Here is a 13276-nt window from a genome sequence, read left to right as displayed (position 1 = left end):
TGTTGCAGAAGTAAAGGAAAAGCTTTGGTATTTGGTATGCAAATATGCAAAAGAATATTTGCATACCACAAAGAGCAAATACACGAAACGAATACTAGCCACATGGGGTAAGTCTCTTTCAGACTTGTCTTCCCCTGTCTTTGCCATGTGAAAACTGAGGTTTGTGGGTCTCCCACAAGAGGAAAGAAAGTGTTAGTAGCTCAGTCTTGTCTGACTCCTTGCGACCCCATGGACTGTAGCCCATCGGGTTCTTCTGTCCACAGAATTCTCCAGGCAAGAATATTGGAGTGGGTTGCCATTTCCTACTCCAGTGGATCTTCCTGACCCAGGGATCAAACCCGGGTCTCCCGCATTGCGTTCAGATTCTTTACCATCTGAGCCACCATGCAAGAAGGAACAGCATTAAACCCACACTGAGCCCACCCTATAGGGCTGTCCTACAACTCATGACCTAGTGGCTGGGTAGTAGGCAAGGGTACCAGCCAGCCTGGGTTCAAATTCCCACTCCATGAACTGTGTGATCTCAAGGCAAATTTTTTACCCTCTTTGTACCTTAGTTTCTTCATCTCTAAAGTGGACACCCTGGAAGTCCAGTGGTTAAGACTCCATGCTTCCAATGCAGGGAGTGAGGGTTCAATCCCTAGTCGGGGAACTAAGATTCCACATGCCATGCAGCACAACCAAAAAATAAAATAAAATGGGCATCATACGGTGGCTTTGAGGGTTTCAAGAGCTGACCTGGGAAGAGCTTGGTGCCTGATATATAGGAGGAGATATTAAGTATTAGCCACTGCTGACATGTTTCTGCTGAGAACTCTCTTTCTTTATCACGTGTTTGTTATAGGAAACTGAATTTACTCACCAGTTTTGGAACATTTCATCTGTGGACTTCACACTTGCTGCTTCTGATTGTAATTAATCTTGTGTAGAGTCTCTTGGCACCAGGAGGAGCAACCCAAAGCTTTTCCTCTTGCTTAGGCTTACACAGGTAAAACTAACTGGTGATTATACGCAATTCATTTGTCAAACACAAGGTCAAGAATCTCAATTTGTCCCATGTCACCAAGGCAGCACCAGGAAGCGCCCTACATCCCAAGCCATCTCCCCTCTGACACTGACTGAAATGCCACCATTAGCACCAGAGAACCCCTAGGAGGAGAAGCAATTTAGGAGCAGAGCATTTTGTCTTTGTGTAAATGCACATATCCAGGTCAGCCAGGGGGAGCGAATCCTGGCAAGGGAAGGGAGGGAAGGAAACAACATGGGCAAATTTTTGGACCTTTTTGGTGGGTAGTTGAGGATTCTGCAACCCCTAAAGGCTGTGAGCTCAGTCTCACCCACCTATACAAGTACACACAAACACACAGATAATCGCTTTACCCCAGCAGGAGGGGCTTAAGCGGCTATCTGGGCTAGCACCATCCTGCCCCCAGCTGCACCAGCACCTCTGCCCAAGGTGGGGTTCCCAGAGGCTCAGCAAGAAAGCCCTGCGACTGGAAGCCAAGTCCCACAGAGCCAGCTGCTAGCGGGGGTAACATGCAACCCGCTCTCCCTGTCACACACACTCACATGCAGACACACAGTCGGAGACAAAACACCAGACACAGATGCATACTGAGCTGTCCTCCCAAAGGCAAGACAAATCAGGTGAGACCACACGGAGTCGTCCTGTCTCAGAGAAAGCCACAGCTGCACACTCCCAGAAACAAGGGGGACTCGCACACGGAGAAAACACTCACCCACAGACTGCTCCCTGGGGTCTCTCTGCCCTGTGCCCAGCGGGTGTTCCGCCCTCAGTCTTCCTCTCCTTGGGAGACAGACTTAATCGGGGTTCCCTGTCCTCCCGCCTCCCCTTTCCCAGGTACGCGGGCTCCCCAGGAATTGTCACCCTCGCACACACCTCTGCTGCCAGGGGCTGCAGACAGGAGGTGCTCGGCTTCACGCCTCCTCCTCCCCCTTGTCTGGGGTTCACGCCTCAGCTCCCCTCCTCCGTGGAGCTGGCGGCTCTTCTTTTTCCAGTGAGTGCGTGAAAAAACAGATTAAAGCAATTAGAGAAAACTCATTGCAGGGCAAGGAAGAAGCCACCACCGCACCTGATTGCCAGCTCCAGCAAGGCGTGGTGAAGCACTGACTTACTCACACAGATTACAAATCGGAGCAAATTCCAAAGCATGAAGGAGCAGAGAGGAGGGGCTCCAAGTTCCATTTTTGATCTTCCTGTTTCTCTTCAAATCTATTATTTGCTGTTTGCAGCAGTTTTCACAGCCACACTCCCAAGAGAGGCAGGTAGGGCAGAAATTATTTCAGCTCCATTTGATAGAAGGGAAAACTGAGGCCCAGGGGAAGAACAGTTGTAGAAGGCCCCATCCACTTGGACTGGTCTTCCTGGCTGTAGGTGGGGATCAGGGTGGCCCCAGTCCCCAGGAGCGGCCCCCTTGGCCCCCATCAGCCCTCTCCTCGCCCTGGAAAGAATCACAGAGGGTTGAGGTAGAGCACAGGTTCCCGATCAGCTGTAGGTACACGGTCTGGTGCTTATGGTGGCTCAGTATCTGCGCACGGGGTGGCCTTGGCTTTCACCAAATGACAGGATGGTTTCATCGAGGGCTGCTGTCGCCAGCTGCTCCAGTAAATAGATGTACTGTGTGCTCTTTTCCCCTGTCAGGGAAGAGGGAAAGTTTCCTAGAATCTGAGTGCCGGGGCCCCATTTCCATGCCTCCTTATCCCATGCTGCTGCTGCTGCTAAGTCACTTCAGTCGTGTCCGACTCTGTGCGACCCCATAGACAGCAGGCCACCAGGCTCCCTCGTCCCTGGGATTCTCTAGGCAAGAACACTGGAGTGGGTTGCCATTTCCTTCTCCAATGCATGAAAGTGAAAGGTGAAAGTGAAGTCGCTCAGCCCCCTGAGGCTCTTCAAAAGCCTAGCCTGGTGCCCCTCAGCAGCATGCCAGCCATCCTCCCCTTCCAGCTAGGCCCACGTTGCCCTGGCCCTGGCCTGGGTGAGAAGCCAGCAGTGAGGCAGGAGTGCCCCCTGGTGGTGACAGCCTACACTAAGGTCAGCAGTCAGGGCCTGACTGATTTGGGTGAGGACGGCTCCATTCTGGTTCCAGCAGCAGGGAGCGTGGGAGGCTCCTGGGTGACTGATGGACACTAGGCATAGTCAAGCAAGAAGGCAGAGGAGGATGCCCAGTATCAAGCATGGCCCATCAGAGGAGCTCAGGAAATATGGGATGGATGGATGAAAGAATGAGTGAACAGATACAGAAGTGAATTGTTTCCTAAAAGGTGGTATGAATATCACAAGTAATATACAACGGACCTTTTAGTCTGTAGTTTACTTCTTAGATAGTAGTGTACCTTTTAGGTAATTCTTATTTATTTTAAGAATTATGTGCCTATGTTGAAGTATGATAGATTTACTAGATCTGGCCGGTCAAATCCATTATATAAACATTCTGTTTAAAACAAATGTCTTGGGACTTCCCTGGCAGGCCAGTGGTCTGGGATTTCCCCTTCCAATGCAGGGGTGAGGGTTCAATCCCTGGTCTGCGAGCTGAGATCTCACATCCCTTGTGACCAAAAAACCAAAACATAAAACGGAAGCAATATTGTAACACATTCAAGAAAGACTTTTAAAATGGTCCACATTAAAAAATTTTTTTTTAATTCACCCCAAAAGGTGCAAAAAAAATTAGGCAAGTAACATATGGGTATCCTCAGGACCTAGCATACAAGGTTCAATAAAAGTTCAAAAAAGATTCAATAAAAATTCGTGTGACAAATGAATGAGGAGATGACCAGCAGGTGACGATGGTCTTTGTAAAGTAGAAACAGATGATCCCAAACTTTGCTGTAAACTGAAATTTCCTGGGAAGGTTTTTTTTTTTTTTTTTTTAAATCTCTGGGCAGTTATGTGTCTGAATCTCAGGTGGCTGAGGAAGAAGCCAGTGTGTTCTAGACAGCTCCCAGAGGAGGGAAAGGCCCAAAGCACCCAATTTAGGTGACTTCTAAGATGCATCATGGCTTTGCTGCCATTTGAGATAATGCAACTGTCATCATTGGAGGAATCAGCAGTGCTTGGGTGATCCGGGGTTCCTTTGTTGGGTAAGAGGTTGGACTGGATGAACTTGAAGGCATCATGCAAGGAAAGAGAAGTGAGTTATTGTTTATGTAACCTAGTTTCTACATTAACACACAGTACAAAGTGAATTGTGTATTTACTATGGTTTTAACATACTATTTCTCATTTACTCACCCTGCACATCAAGTCTTATTTGACATATATCTTTATTATCAGTTAATATAAATATTACACTAGTTGCCATGAAGAGCATATAGAATTTGTGTCCTGAGTTGATTTATTAATACATGTTAGTTCTTCATTTACAGGCGTTTTCACCTCTGAAAAAAGTCCCCTTCTTCTTGAAAACTGTGTCTAGTTAATTACGAATATATATTAATATATTATTAATATATTAATATATATAATTAATATATGTTAATGTGGCCACAGTCTGTTTATCTGTTTTAATTGGATCCTGGCTTGATCACAACAACTTTCAGTTACTTTCTTAATTAGAAGCCAGAGGAGTGAGGGGTTTGGCATTGGCTATGGAAAGTGTGCTGTTTGCTTCTAAATCCACATGTCACCTAAAAAGTGCAGGTTGAGTTAATATTTGATGTGCGAGTTGTTCCATGATCTTGTTAGATACCACTGATAACAGAAAAGAGTTTCCAGGAATGAATTTTCATGGCTGTACCTCTGGGGGGAAAATGGATAAAAATAAATTGTATCCTATTTGGAAAGATTGGCATACATATTGAGATTGAGTCTGATTTTTTAAATATTATTTTAATAGTATTAAGAAGCAGTTTTTTAACTTTGAATAGATTTTAAAAACATAAAACATGAATAGATTTGTCATAGCACAGGGTCAAAAATCACTGTTGATGGCAAGTTATTTGATATTAATTCCATTTTATGAACAAATGCAATTAAGTTGCAAATCCCTTAACAGAGGGCAGTGTTAGGCAAACATTTTAATCGGTATTAGGAAATGTCAGATTAGCATCCCCAAGGAAGAAGAAATCTTTGGCATAATGCTGAAAACTTAGTGTTAGTTTTAAAGCGGCACCTTGCTCTCTTACATAGCTACAGGGAGTATAAACTGGTGCATACTCTCTCAAGAGCAATTGGACAGCATCCACCAAACTGACACATGCAACTTTTCTTTAATTCACCAATCCTACTGCAAGGATTTCTCTTCCAATATACTCACACCTGAGCATGATAACATGTGTAGGAGAAAATTCTGTATTGCATTGCTTGAACAACATATGATTGGAAACAACCTGAATAGCCATCAATAGAGGACTGGTTAGTAAAAGAACTGTATAACTCTTCTTTGAAATACTACATGACTGCAAAAAAGAATGAGATCTCATCAACAAGAACAACAACAAAAAACAACCCAATTAAAAAGTGGGCAAAGGACTTGAAAAGACATTTCCCCAAAGAAGATATACAAATGGCAATAGGCATATTAAAAGATGCTTAAAATCACTAGCCATTCAGTTCAGTTCAGTTCATTTCAGTCGCTCAGTTGTGTCCGACTCTTTGCAACCCCATGAATCGCAGCACGCCACGCCTCCCTGTCCATCACCATCTCCCGGAGTTCACTCAGACTCACGTCCATTGAGTCCGTGATGCCATCCAGTCATCTCATCCTCGGTCATCCCCTTCTTCTCCTGCCCACAATCCCTCCCAGCATCAGAGTCTTTTCCAATGAGTCAACTCTTCGCATGAGGTGGCCAAAGTACTGGAGCTTCAGCTTTAGCATCATTCCTTCCAAAGAAATCCCAGGGTTGATCTCCTGCAGAATGGACTGGTTGGATCTCCTTGCAGTCCAAGGGACTCTCAAGAGTCTTCTCCAACACCACAGTTCAAAAGCATCAATTCTTCGGCGCTCAGCCTTCTTCACAGTCCAACTCTCACAACCATACATGACCACAGGAAAAACCATAGCCTTGACTAGACAGACCTTAACCACAGGGAGATGGTTCATACCCATTGACGAGACTTCATACTCATTAGGGTGACTGTTACTTAAACACACATACACACACACACACACACACACACAGAGAAAACATGCTGGTGAGGATATGGAGAAATTTGAACCCTGTACTTTGCTGGTGGGAATGTAAAATGGGGTGGCTGCTGTGGAAAACAGTATGTCAGTTCTTCAGAAAAAAAGGTACACAGAATGACCATATGATTCAGGAATTGCCCTCCTGGCTACATTCCCAAAAGAATTCAAAGCAGACATGCAAACAGATATTTGTACACCATCATTCACAGCTGCATTGTTCACAATAGTCAAAAGATGGAAGCAACCCAAGTGTCCATGGATGGATGAAGGGATAAACAAAATGTGACATATATAGGCAATGGAATATTATGCAGCTGTGAAAAGGAATGGAGTTCTGGTACATGCTACAACATGGACGACCGTTACAAAAAAGCTTTGGTGATGTTTGTACAACATTGTAAATGTAATTAATATCACTGAAGTACACTTACATGGTTACAATGGAAATTTCATGTTATATATTTTACACATTTTTTAAAATTAATAATGTAATTTCTTAAAGGCAAGGGTAGGGTCAGCCCTCTCGTTGAATATGAGCTGGCCATGGTTGATGTTGCTAGACTTCCTAAGCCAGATCATAAGAGGCAACCCAGCTTACTCTCTTGGCTGGAAGCCCTGAGCCAGCATGTAAGAAGTCCAGCTACCCTGCAACATCATAACAGAGAGACCTCATAGAGAAAATAACAATAGCAGTTGGAGTCTTTCCCACCCAGGCATCAGATGTCAGAGCCTTCAGATGATCCAGCCCCAGCCGGAGCCATCCCAGTGGACACCAAGCAGAGCAGAGATGAACTTTCCTACCAAACCCGCCCAAATCACAGATGCATGAGCAAAATAAGTGGTGTCACTGATTTAAGCCACTACATTTTGGGGTAGTTTGTTATGCAGCAATTGGTAAATAGCACAGTAAACCTACTAATGCATTAGAATTTATTTTGATTTAATTTAAAAATAATCAGATATAAATAAAACAGATTTGAACTACATAAATATCTCTTGCAAACCAACTGGTAAATTGGATGTTTTCAGTCTCACGGTCTGTATCCTGCTTCTATAAAATCATTAAAGATGCAGATCTACTCACACTCAAATACTGAACAAAGCTGAGGTGGGGGAGGGTCAATGGGCTGGAGAGAGGGGAACACAGATCCATCTGGAGACTTTTCCAAGAAGACCAGGATATGGGTGGGAGAGAGAAAGGTCACTGGAGCTATGTAGCATGAAGGGACAGGTTTCTGACCCAGCAGGGCCAAATTAAAGATAAAAATTAAAGACAAACAAACAGCAGGTCCTTGAAATAAAATCCAGAAGGCAGAGTTAAGAGTGACATAGATTACGCAAGATGGGGTTTCAGAAGGCTTGAGAAGGAGGTTATCCAGACAAAGCTAGAGAATTTTAGACCAGGACCATTGAGAGGCTAAAAGTTTACTTGTTAAGCTTAGAAGAATTTAAAAATAAATCCATAATGTGTCCTCCAAAGATGCCCCACTGACTCCTTCCTGCATGTGGCCCTCATCACTCCATCAGTTTCTAGAACTCCTGTTTATTCATTTACCTGCTTGCTGTATCTCCCTGTATTAGTATTAGTCAGGGTAGGCTGGGGCTTCCTGGATGGCTTCACCTGTAATGCAGGAGATGTGAGAGACGTGGTTTCGATCCCTGGGTCGGGAAGATCCTCTGGAGGAGGATCCAGTATTCTTGCCTGAAAAAAATCCCATGGACAAAGGAGCCTGGCAGGCCACAAAGAGTCAGACATTACCGAGCACAGACAGAGAGTACAGACAGGCTAAGTGTGGTGACAAACACCCCAAGACCCCAACTCAACACCAGTTTGTTTCTGGTTCTTCTAACAATTCAGTGCAGCTGTTTGGTGGACGGACTTCCACAAAGAGATTCTGGGACCTGGGCTCCTCCCATCTCCAGGCTCCTATAACCCAAAGTCCTCTCCATCCAGCCAGCGATGAGGACAGAGAGAGATCATCTCGTAGGGGAGAATTTTATGGGCCAGGCCTGCAAGTGGGACACATCCATCAGCCAGAACTCAGTCATATGGCCAGCCTCTCACTATAAGGGAGGCTGGAAATGTCATCTCACTGGAGGCCAGGAGTATTACCCTCCACCTCAGTTTACACCCCTTGCATGCCATCTCTCAAGCACCTTGACTCTCAATAACCTTCACAGTGATTGTCAGCTCACCTGGCATAAATGTAATGTGAATGAATGGTGCTGGGGCTGTGCCCCTGGAACCGGGCTGATAGAAGGATATAATCACTCCCACTTCTCAGATTAGGAAACTAAGGCTCTGAAAGCTAAACAGCAGGCACAAGGCCACACATCTAGTTAGTGCTAGAACAAGGTCCCAAATCTCAAAAGCCTTTTCTGCCACATGTCTATTCTCTCCACTCCCCAGGCTGCCTCTCCAGTAAGCACACTCGCTGACTCTGGGTCTGGTTATCTTCAAGGCTGCTATCCTTTCTAACAGTCAATGAACCATATTTGACAAGCTGTGGGTTCCTTGGGGAGGCAGCTGTATCTTGCTCATCCTTAGGTGCCCCCTGGCTACCAGCACAGCCCTTGAACACAGTAGGTGCTCAAACCACCTTTGGGGGATTAATTTGTTCACACTGGCTCAGGCTTCATGCTTTGCTGCTTGCACAGTATGAGGGTCGCTTATAACTTGTAAGAGAAATAGAGGGGATATTCATTATCCTGTCTCTCCCTGTGCAGTCAGAGCTGTCTCCCACAGCAGGACCAGTGCCCACCCCGAAACTCGCTCCTGAAGCACAGAAGAGGGCCGTGTCACATGAGGGCCAAGGCCACAGATGTCTCATGGCCCCCATCAGGGTTACATCATTAACTCCTGTCACATAACATAGAATGTCCTTGCCCCAGCTGGTCCCAGGAAAGAGAGGAGATAGGGGCAGCTGTGTGAGGTTCTGTCCATGGTGCTGAACTCACCTCAACTCCCACCTTGTTTGCTAAGCCAGGAACTACTTGGGAACCAGGTAAAAACACAGATTCCTTGGCCCCTTCTTTGGAGATGTGAGTTCTGAGGATCTAAGATGTGTCCTTGGAATCTGTTTTTACCAAGAACCTGTGATTCTAATTCAACCAGTTTGTTACTAGCCTGAGGTTGACTCACTCAACTAGTCTTTGGTCTGCGTGAAGTGCCTGCTATGTGCCCAGCACTGTGCCAGATAATATGAGGCACAGAGATGCATTGTGCCAGGTCTCTGCCCTGGGAGAATTTACACAGTCACTCAGGAGGAGATATAGGGAGGGAACGAGGGTGAGAACTCCCTGTGTTTCATGTGGACACAGTGCTAGGTACATACATACTTCATTCACCTTTACCCTGCAAGGTGAGATAAGTAGGCACATGAAGACAGTAGTACTCACAACCACAACTAACATTTCCACTTTCCTTCGGGTCTCCCTAGACTTAAATGCAAGGCAGGATGTGACACATTTCATTCAGTCTGACGTCTTCCTGGCTCCAGACGGAGACCTTCCTGATTCCTGCTGCCCCTAGAATTGAGTCCTTCTTCTGCCCTATGGTCACATTTCATCATCAATTACATGATAAGCCATGTTTTTAATACTGCTCCAACTGGGATTTGAGCTCCCTTTTGAGAGTAGGGCTTACACCTGACTCTCCTGTGTAATCTCTAACACAGGCATCCTAGACACCCCCACCAGAGGAGCTGAGCAGTAAACTCTTATTGGATGGATGACTAGGGGGAGTGGTAAGTGATAGCTGTGACTGTCACTGTGACTGCCCAAGGAAAGTGCTGCTGGGTTATGAAGCAGCTGGGACCAGTGCTCAGAACCAAAAGAAATCAGGATGGGCCTCAGAGAAACCAGGAAACATGCAAAATGCAAATCAGGAAGGGACCAGCTTCCAGTCAAGGTCTGCCTCTCCTTTCTCTGGTGTTTGGGGAGAACAGGAAGTAGAGTCAGGACAGCAGTGTCTGATGAGAACAGATGTTCTCTGGGCCTGAATGTGGGGCATGGAAGAAGGGGGAGGGGAGGGAGAAAGTTAAAAAAGGGAACGGGGAGGGCCATAGCCAGCAAAATAGAATATCCACGGCACTCTTATTTATTTAATTTTACTTTTTATGATGGAAAATTTCAAACATACACCCAAGTAAAGGAAATAGCAAGAGTGAACCCCCACGTGCCCACCATCCTACTTCAACAACTATCCCCACTTTAACATCCTTATTTCATTCCTTGCCCCCAAGCATCTCTTTAAAAAAAATTATGGACAATATATCATTTCACCCAAATATATTTCAGAATACATCTCTCACATATTAGAATATGTCTGAAAAAGTGACCTCATTATCACAGCTAATAAAACTAACAATTTCTTAAGACAATCTAATACGAAGTCCATTTTCAAATTTCCTTATTTTTCTCAAAAAATGTCTTTTTAGGATCCATTTATTTGAACCAGGATCTTAACAAGATCCAGGCACTGTATTTTGCTGCTATGACTCCTAAATCTCTTTTAATGTCTAACATTCCTTCCTCCTTCCTTTTTTATGGTATTTTAGTTGTTGAAGAAACCAGGTCTTTGTCTGTAGAATTGTCCCCATTGTTGATTTGCTTGGTTGAACCCTCATGGTGTCATTTAACATGTTCTACTGTGGCCTCCAGCCATTTCCTGGAGACTGATATTTAGATTGAGAGGGTTGATATGCGGGGTCAGTTACTTTGGCAAGCACACTTCCTGGGTGAACTGTGTCCTTCCTAGTGCACCATATCAGGAGCACTTAAGGTCAAATTTTTTCCTTTGTGCATGATACTAAAAAAAATGGTCAATGTTACCAATTTGATCTTTCCATTATAAAGCTTCCCCATCATCTTGTCCCCAAGGGATTTTAGCACCTTTCATAGAATCTTAAAACTGACAAGCTGGAAGAGCTCTGAGAAGCTCACTCACCCATTTTTCAACTCATCCCACAAATATTCGTTGAGTGTGTGCCAGGTAGCAAGTAGCAGTGAGCAAAACCAACACGATCCCTGGGATCGCAGAGATAACAGTCAGACAGGGGTGAGCAACAAATACACGAGCAAGCAGATGCACCAACAAGAGACGTGCCTGCAAGGTTCAGAGCCACCTGGGGAGCTACCCCAGGGCGAAATGATGGCAGTCAGGCAGCCACTTTGTGGTGGGTGATCAAGGAAAGCCTCCTTAGGAGAGGATGTTGGGGCTTGGCAAGAGCTATCCAGCAATGCAGAGTTGGGGGACCATTCCAGGGAGAGCTGGGGCAGACAGAGAAACTGTGGACCCACGAGGAGTAATGAGGAGCAAGGCGGAGGGGGGCTCTCAGGTGAGGCCAGCGAGGAGGCTGCTCTGGTAACACTCTTCTCACTCCCTTTTACAGCTGAGAACACTGAGTTGGGGAGAGCTGGGAGACAGTGGTTACTGAGGAACCACCTGCCCTAGGAGCTTTTTGTGCAGCATCTCAAAACCACACCTGCAGGCTACGTAGTCACTCTATTTCACAGGTGAGGCCAGTGAATGGCGAAGTCAGGTGCCCAAGGGCTAAGGCAGAAGAAGAAAGGAGGGTCGAGCCCAGCCTGAGGCTCTCCCACCCTCCACAGTTGTCCCGCACTGATGACCACTGTGGAGTCTCAAACCTTGGCCCTGGCTCCTAAAAGCCCCATGATCTGGACCAAGGGCCTTCTCCCTCTCAGTGCCTCAGTTTCCTAACCTGTAAAATGGGAGTAATACTTGCCTGAGGGGTACAGCAAGGCTAAGACAAGGTGGTTCAACCTTGCCTCCCCACCGTACTCCCAGCCCCTGCCTGTGGGGCCCGTGCAGGTCACCCTAGCACAGCCTACAGGCAGCTTCCCCCTTCCCACACAGACTCACAAGGGGTTAATCCCAGGCTCCCTCCTTCCTCCATCCCAGTTCTGATCCTTGCTGACTCTGCTCCCCGCCCTACGTAGCTATTCTGAGACAATGGGGGCAGCAGATGGCCCGAGTCCTGTTCCCTCCACCCGACCCTCAGGATCTGGGAACAACCCGCAAATCTGCTGTTGCTTCTAAAAGCGGGCCAGCCGGCAGCCCTCCATGCACGGGGTGGAGAGGATGGCGGCTGTAGAGTACACCATCCCATCCCTACAGGCTGTGAGCCCAGAGGCCGCCCCACTCGGCTCGCAGCCCACACACCCAGCATTAGGTCAACTCAGAAAGAAAGGAAGCCCCACACCTGACAAGCACAGGGCGGCTCCTCTTGGGGTCAGACTCCTCCTTGGAAAAGAAGGGGTCAAGGCTTCAGTGTTCAGCGGTTCCGTCTGCCCAGAGTTGCGGCAGGGACAAGGTCGTTTGAGGGCTGGAGGACATGCCTCAAAGAAGCCCCCAGCCCTGGCTGCCTGGATCAAAGCCCCTCTGTCCCTCTGGACCTCTGCTCCCTCCTCCCCTCTGCCCTGAGCTCCTCTGTGACCCCCAACCCCCAGCATCTCTGAGCATGATGTGGGCTGCAAGCAGACACATCCTCTTCCTAGCCCTCCCCACAGACACCACCAGGCCTGAAATTTCACCATGATCACTTTCATTCAGTCATGCAAATTCTTTGGGATGTAAAATTTTAAGGGCACTTACCTTTACCTAGCTCCTACCTGGGCTGTCAAAGTGCCCCTTTATCTGATAGCAGAGGCTGAATCCCTCAGCTCCATTCTGCCTTCCCTGATTCTCTAGCCACCTCAACCCAGGCCCTGAAGGCAGACAAAAGGAAGTATTGTCCTCAGTAAACCAGCACCTCATGACACACACATATTCACCCACATGCGTATCACTCACACAGAGGCGTGACAGAGGTACACACACATCTATACATCCCACACACATCGTTAGGCACAGACAAGCATAGAAAGGTACACGGGCACATCCTTACACATCCTAGCGCGCCATGACACAGCACACACTACTAGCCATCACTGCTCACAGGCAGTTCCTTTCTCCATACCAGACTCTGTGCTATGCCCTACAAACCCTGCATCATTTCACCTACAACCCGTGAAGTACTGCTTTTCTCATCTATAAAATGAGCAAACAAGCCAGAGAGGCCAAGCAGATTCCCCCAGGTCACACAGCCAGCAAGAGCAGGGCAGGG

This window comes from Oryx dammah, unplaced genomic scaffold (genome assembly GCF_014754425.2).
Source record: "Oryx dammah isolate SB20612 unplaced genomic scaffold, SCBI_Odam_1.1 HiC_scaffold_11229, whole genome shotgun sequence".
Classification (NCBI taxonomy): domain Eukaryota; kingdom Metazoa; phylum Chordata; class Mammalia; order Artiodactyla; family Bovidae; genus Oryx; species Oryx dammah.
This window is presented reverse-complemented; position numbering follows the sequence as displayed.